This window comes from Sceloporus undulatus, chromosome 3 (genome assembly GCF_019175285.1).
Source record: "Sceloporus undulatus isolate JIND9_A2432 ecotype Alabama chromosome 3, SceUnd_v1.1, whole genome shotgun sequence".
Classification (NCBI taxonomy): domain Eukaryota; kingdom Metazoa; phylum Chordata; class Lepidosauria; order Squamata; family Phrynosomatidae; genus Sceloporus; species Sceloporus undulatus.
The window spans coordinates 235115004-235121003 of NC_056524.1; the positions used below are offsets into that span (position 1 = coordinate 235115004).

At 48.2% G+C, this 6000-nt stretch overlaps 1 protein-coding gene and 1 long non-coding RNA gene across 5 annotated transcripts in view; one reads left to right on the forward strand and one right to left on the reverse strand.

The window, feature by feature from the left end:
• Positions 1 to 2856, reverse strand: part of SLC16A14 (solute carrier family 16 member 14) — a 51396-nt gene extending 48540 nt beyond the window's left edge. For all 4 annotated transcript variants that reach the window (XM_042457477.1, XM_042457478.1, XM_042457479.1 and 1 more), the window contains exon 1: positions 2796 to 2856. The gene's annotated coding sequence lies outside the window, so the exon portion shown is untranslated. The remainder of the gene's footprint in view (positions 1 to 2795) is intronic.
• On the forward strand, positions 2701 to 5248 carry LOC121925389. The gene is made up of 2 exons (XR_006102864.1): positions 2701 to 3304; positions 4855 to 5248. It is a non-coding gene; the product is annotated as an uncharacterized LOC121925389 (long non-coding RNA).
• The last annotated feature ends 752 nt before the right edge of the window (positions 5249 to 6000 follow it).

Here is a 6000-nt window from a genome sequence, read left to right on the forward strand (position 1 = left end):
CAAGCCACCTTGAGTCCTTGTACCAGGAGGAAGGTGGGATATAAATAAATAAAATAACAATTATATAAGAGTCCTTAGGTATGAATGATTTTCAGTGTCTCACTTTCAGCAATGCGACTAATTTGGGGTTGCCGTTGTGTATCTTAAAGTCATTTCCGACTTATGGCGACCCTAAGGCGACCATAGTATGGGGTTTTCTTTGCAAGATTTGTTCAGAGGGGTTTGCCATTGCCATCCTCTGAGGCTAAGAGAGTGTGACATTTTCGAAAAGCTGAATTTTTTGAGGGGACAATGACAATACTCTCATCCCCTTCCCTCAAAACTCCTTAGGCAACTTCTCTCAAGCACTTTGTGGGCATTTCTTCTCCCCCCAGGATTCCCTTCTGCACTCACTACAGCAAACCACTGAAGGCTCTGGTGCATCCGCTGTTCTCAGTAGTAATACCAATAATAACAGTAATACCAGTAATAACAATAGCCAGATTGCAACACTTTAATAGCTCCAAATAAACCAACCCTGACCTTCAAACCTTGTCAAGCTGCCCTACAAACCTGATGTCCAAACCATGTCAAGCTGCCCTGGGCTATGTTTTAACACGACAGAATGAAGGGAAATGATAGAATGAAGTGTGAAATGTGCACCGCTTGGTGCCGTCTAAGGTCTATTTGACAATGGAACACACTCCCTTGGAGTGGAGTCTCCTTCCTTGGAGGTCTTTAAACGGAGGCTGGATGGCCATCTGTTGGGTATACTTTGATTGAGAGTTCCTGCATGGCAGGGGTTGGACCAGATGGCCCTTGGGGTCTCTTCCAACTCTTGGATTCTATAAGGCAACCCTGAGGCCATAGTGTTTCCTTGGCAAGTTTCATCAGAGCAGGTTTGCCATGGCCATCCTGTGAGGCTGAGAGAGTGTGACTGGCTCAGTGGGTTTCATGGCCAAGCTGGGATTTGAACCCTGATGTCCAAAGTAATAGTCCAATGCTCAAGTCACTACAGCACACTGGCTCTCTCAAGCGGGTATAGTGGTCCCTCCACATTCGCTGGGGATAGGGATGCAGGACCCCTGTGAATGTGGAAAAACCACAAATCAAAACTTGCTATTCTTTTGACCTAAGAGAACACCTCTCCAGGAATCTCCAGGTCCTCCAGTGCAACCCTATGGTCAACATCTGCCAGAAGGTGATCACAGAAATCACGCTGGAGGAGCTACAAATACCTAGAGAAGCGTTCCCTCTAAGCGTTTCCTTGATTTTCCTGCACAACTCTATGGTCACCATCTGTCAGAGCTGCGCCAAAGGATCTAGAGAGAACATATTAATCAAAACCACACATAATCTAATCCAACAAAGTCAATGCCATAAGTATGGAGGTCCAACTGTAATCCTGATGCGAGCAATTGGGGCGTAGTGGTTTGAGCATTGGACTAGGACACTGGGGACCAGGGTTCGAAACCTGGCTCGGCCATAGGCACCCCAGTGGGCGACCTTAGGCAGGTCACACTCTCTCAGCCTCAGAGGATGGCCATGGCAAACCTGAAGAAACCTGCCAAGAAAACTCCATAAATCAGGAAAGGCTTGGATGCACACAAACCCCTCTCCCCCTCCCTCCTCTTCGGCTGAGCTCCAAAGGCCTCCCCAAAAGCAGCAAGGGAACAAGGCCACTTCCAGGGTCCTCTCAGGCAGGAGCTCTTTTTAAAGAGGGAAATCCTGGGGGAAGTCATCTTCTGAGGCGAAATAGGAATGGGTTTGGGAGCCATGTTTCCCCTCAAAGACGAGGCCCCCAAAAGAGCGGAGAGGAGGAGGAGGAGGGCTGAGCCCTGGCGGCCCCTGGGCCGAGGGAAAGAAGACCAGCCTCAGGGGAAAGGAGGCCAGGGCAGGACCAGGAGGACAGACACTTCCCTCACTCCTGCGTCCGCACTGCAGGGATGAGGCGGTTTGGTGCCCCTTGAGCTGCTCTGGCTCCAGGCTCTCGAATCCTAGGAAGTGCCAGAACCAACTCCCCCTTCCCAGAATTCCAGAGCATGGAGCCAGGGCAGCTCAAGGGGCACCAAAACCCCTCATTCCCGCACTGCGGATGCAGCAGCAGCAGCCCAAAAGCCCCGGCCTCAGCGCCCGCTCACTGCCTGCCTCCTCCATCCTCCAGGGCTGCTTCCTCCAAGGTCCAGGGCTGCCTGGCCCCGCCGCCGCCGCCGCCGCCGCCGCCATCTCCTCCTCAGCCCAGCCTTCGTCTCGGGCCCCAGGGCAGGGCAGCGGAGGGCAGCTCGGAGCCTCTTCCCGATGATGCCCCCTGGCTGCCCTTTTGTCCCCAGGACAGCCCTCGCCTCCCCCCCTCCTCTCCTTCCCCTTCTCACCTCTTCTTCTCCTCCTCTTTCTTGCTCCTCCAGCTCCCCGCCTCTTCCTTTCCTTCTCCTTTCCTTCATCCTCTTCCTCTCTTTCTCCTTCATTTCCCCTTCTCCTCCCTTCTTCCTCCTCCTTTCCCTCATCTTCCTCCTCCATCTCCCTTTTTCATCTTCTTCTTCCTCCTCCTCTCCTCCTCTATTTCCTCTCCTCCTCCTCTTCCTCATCCACCTTCCTTTCCTTCATCTTCCTCCTCGCCTTCTCCTTTTCCTCCTCCTCCTCCTCTCTTCCTCCTCCACTTCCTCTTCTTCTCTTTCCTCCTCTCCGTCTCTATTTCCTCCTCCACTTCTTCTTCCTTCTCCTCTTCCTTCTCTTCTCCTTTTCTTCATCTCCTTTCTGTCTTCCTCCTCCATCCCTCCCTTGCCACCTGCAGCCCTCCCTCCCTCCTTCTCTCCTACCTGCAAAGGAGAAGAGTTGCTCCGAAGCCTCTCTGCTCAGCCGCTGCACCCAGGAAACGCGAGTGTGCTTGGAAGGAAGGAAGGAAGGAAGGAAGGAAGGAAGGGCGGCTGGCTTGGCGAGTGGGGCCGGCTGGAGCAGGGCAAGGGACGCCGCAGGCCTCGGGTTGCTCTGCACAGCTGGGCCCTGTTTGGTGGAAATGGGTGGCTGCGGAAGCCTTGAGGACGAGGACGATCAGGAATCTTGCCAGAGTTGCAAGCTTATTGCAACCAAAGCCTTGGCCAAGGTCCACTTCAAGGCAATTCAAGGGGTGTCACCCAGGATCCTTGCTGCGGTGCAGCTCCAGCCATTCACAGCTGCCTTACACTCTCTTTCCAGGCGCATCATTCACACCAGAGACTCATCCCTCATTTACAGCCTTCAGGACGACTTCAAAAGCATGGCTGGCCTGGCCAGTGGGGAAGGCTGGGAAACTCTCCCATGCCAAAAGAAACGCCTTGCACCTTAAAGGGTAAGAGACCCAGGATGGCATAGTGGTTTGAGTGTGGCACTCTGGAAACCAGGGTTCAGTTCCCAGCTTGGTGGTGACCTTGGGCGAGTGACATGCTCTCAGCCTCAGGAGAAAGCAATGGCAAGCCCCCTCTGAATTGATCTTGCGGAGAAAACCCCATGGGAGGTTCACCTCCATGCGTCAGAAACAACCTTAAAGACGAAGGCCTGCATTCTATTGTTACTCCGAACTAGAGTAGATGGCCATTGAGTCAATGGGGTGTCCCTGTGTGTTGGCTTCCCATTCAACAACTGACTCAAAAGGATTCAAGGCTATATCTGTGTTAGTCTGTAGAATCAGTGTGTAGAGAGATCTTGGAGCGCCTTTGAGACTAACTGAAGAAAGAAGTTGGCAGCATGAGCTTTCATAGACTTCAGTCTACTTCCTCAGATGCATTTGGATATGCATTTGTAGTTTTGTGAAACATTTGGCCACCTCTACCAGAAAGGTGCCACAATAAACTACAATCCCCAGGATTCCCTAGCACTGAGCCAGGGCAGTTAAAGCGGTCTCATATCGGATTATTTCTGCAGTGTGTTTTGGACCCTTGTACTCTTTACCATGCAGTCTGGAAGAAGCTTTCCAGAGTCTGTACCAAGTACACAGTATGTGAAACATGTTATTTCGCTGTTATGTATGCCTAGGGTTGTTGTTGTTTTGTAGGATTGAATGGTGTTTCTCAGCGCTTACTACCTGAGAACCCTTATCTGAGGATACTGCAGGCTGTGAATTTGGATTATTAAATGTCTGTGTAGAACCATGGACTCCACAACTAAGCTACATGAATTTTCCAGAGAAATAGGCACGATGTAGCGCTGTTAAGCATTCAGACTCCTCCACAGGGGCAGGGATACCTTACAATATTTATCACTATTAACAGTAGCAAAACATCAATGCAACCAGAAGAGAAAAGACAAAGTAATGACACAGTCGACCAAGCATCGCAAACATTGGTTTTATATTTAATTCTATCCAAAAATGATTACACAATATTACTCTTTAATAGCACAATTGTCTTAAAGAGATGAGACCCAAAATGTTTCTTGATGTGATGATGGACTACACCAGGGGTAGGCAACCTGCGGCCCGCGGGCCAAATGCAGCCCGGCAAGGCCTTGGGACCGGCCCCAGCCCGGTCCTGCTGTTGATTGCCGCCGGGGGCCTTTGGGGGCAATTGTCTATAGAAGCCTCAGAAACATGCATTTATATTAACATTTTTTTAAAAAATCAGCAAATTTTTCACTGTCCTCCATTATTTTTTTAAAAAAGTGTCTTCCATTTGAAAATTTGTCCTACATTTGTCCTGGTTGTTTATATATTTAATTTTTAAAAAATTATTTAATTATTCATTTTTGGCTTCAGCCCCCCAGTTGTCTGAGGGACAGCAACCCGGCCCCCCTCAAAAAGGTTGCCTACCCCTGGACTACACAATGAATCTTGCTTGGTTATTGAGGAAATAAAAGGTTACTAAACTGTTGCAAATGTGCTTTGTTTTTTCAATTCCTCTCTAGCCATTTGGATTCTACAAACCTGCTTTCCTGATTTGAGCAACTTCTCACATGTGACCCAACCAATGCTGAGATGAGAGGTCTTTCAATGTTTTCCACTGACTGTCTACCTGTGAGATTCCAACAATATAGCAACAAGCTCTTCATGTGAAATATTTGCATTTCCCCTTTCAAAAATGTATAATAGTGATGAAGCCTCTTGAGTTATTTTCTTCAAAAAATTAATTACTATATTCCAAAAAAATTACCACATTGGTGCAATACAACTATATATAATATATTGTCCCAATTGCACCATAGCCTACCAACAATACATTTTACTATTCATTTTGTGAGATTTAACTAGTGCTAAATTCCATCTATGAATAAATTGGAATATACATTCCCTATTAATTTATAAGGTTGCATAGTCCTTATTTTGGCCCACTGTGCTTCTAAAATAGAAATACTGAGGTCTAGCTCCCGCAATATTCCTGAACCAGTTCCTCTTCCATATGTCTCTTCAATTATGATTGGTATTTAGGTCAGCTATTTAGCTATATATATCTTAGGTCCAAAATGCACTGCAGAAATAATCCAGTTTGAGACCATTTTAACTGCCCTGACTCACTGCTAGGAAATCCTGGGAAATGTAGTTTATTGTGGCAAAATGGAGCTCACATCCTCACGTGCTTCTCCCATCAGTAAATCATGGAGGCGTTGGTGCTTGCTTGTCCCGTAGTAAAGCAGCTTTAGATCTGCCATTTGGCAATAATGCCTGTTATTGCTAAATGGTGGCTCCAAGAATGCTTTACTTGCTGGACAAAAGAGCACCAATGCCTCCATGAGGAATTACTGATGGAAGAAGGGGGGGATATGTGAACCCCAATCTTGCTTTTTTCACAGTTTCCGACGATTTCATGGTGATTTACTCATGGTAAGCCTCCTATGTGATATTCTCCAATGTTACATAACTAAGTAGCACCTCAGGCCAATCCTGATTTAGTAGGCAGAAACCACTAAGAGTGACAAGGGCCTGCTCTCCTGTTGACCAGGATGTAACAAATTGACATTCCCCCCCCCCCCCCTTTGCTGCACCAATCTCTGCTGCAATAGCAAGAAGTAGGATCACTGGCACAATTCCTCCTCGCACCAGGGAGCCCTGGTGGC